Source organism: Apodemus sylvaticus, chromosome 21, assembly GCF_947179515.1.
Source record: "Apodemus sylvaticus chromosome 21, mApoSyl1.1, whole genome shotgun sequence".
NCBI lineage: Eukaryota > Metazoa > Chordata > Mammalia > Rodentia > Muridae > Apodemus > Apodemus sylvaticus.
Genome location: NC_067492.1, coordinates 7,561,937 through 7,563,178, shown reverse-complemented (window position 1 = coordinate 7,563,178; position 1,242 = coordinate 7,561,937).

Sequence of the window (1,242 nt, the reverse complement as noted above, 5' to 3'; positions counted from 1 at the left end):
CACTGTGGGAGCTTGCAGGGCACCTGGCTCAGATCAAGGACCACATAAGCTCACTGAATTGGGACAGGGCCCACTTGGAAGCCCCCCCCCCCCCCCATTGCCTGTGACTTAGCTGAGTCCCGTATAGACACACAGGCAGCTCGGCTGACTGCACGGGGCTGGGTTGTGATGGTGGAACAGCATGGGTGGGGCTGATAAAAAGCAGGGAGTGTTTGTGCCTTTGACCCTCAAAGACACGCAGAGGAGCCACCATCAGACAGCTGGATTTCTTTTTCTTTTTGGTATTTTGAGACGGTTTCTCAGTGTAGCCCTGGGTATCCTGGAACTCACTCTGTAGACTAGGCTGACCTTGAACTCAGAAATCCGCCTGCCTCTGCCTCCCAAGTGCTGGGATTAAAGGCGTGCGCCACCACCGTCCAGCAGACAGTTGGATTTCTACCTTGACCAACAGGGAAGGATGGTATGAGCAGCCATTTCATTTGCCTGTGGACGTGGCTGCCCATCTGTCTCCTAACAGGGAAGGGGGTGGCACTGTATGTATGTGACAGCTAGGCCAGAGAGCAGGCTCACCTCAAGAGTGGCCAAGTAAGTTTTCAGGTGCCTCTGCTGGGCAGTTCCCAACCTCTGCTTCGGGATGTCCTGCCAAGATCCCAGAAGGTCCCCGAATCCTGCAGGTTTAGAAACCACCCAATGCTTCCAGGCGCACCTGCCACCAGAACCCTCCGCTCTTCAGAGTTGCACTCTGTGGAGACTGATGGCTGGCCTTGAGAGCGGTCAGTACCCAGCCCCTTGACCAGCATGTGTGACGTGGGAGATAATATCCAAGTCATAGTGAGGGGTCTGGCCTCAAGGATGCCTCTGCCACACATGCTCCAAGTGTGACCTGTCCACGAGACAGAGGGGGTGGGAGGTGGGGGGCTGCTGTGGGATGGCCTGCCATGCTAATCTTCTTGCTGGGCTCCTTTCCTCCTGCCCCACCCCCTCCAGAGATGCAGCACACAGCTTAATTAGCCTCACAATTAGCACAAGGCTTCCCTCCAGGCCAAGTCCCTCCCACCTAGAGGCTTCCAGGAACCCTCTCCCACTTGTGACCTTAAGTGTATCCCAGGCCCCCTGCTTTGTCACCTTCAGGGGCTGGTGAACAGAGGAATGTATGTATGGCGGTGAGACACGCAGGTGGGCTGGGACAAAGACCTTCCTACAGTGGGAATTTGGCTTTGAACACAGACCACAGTAAACAGC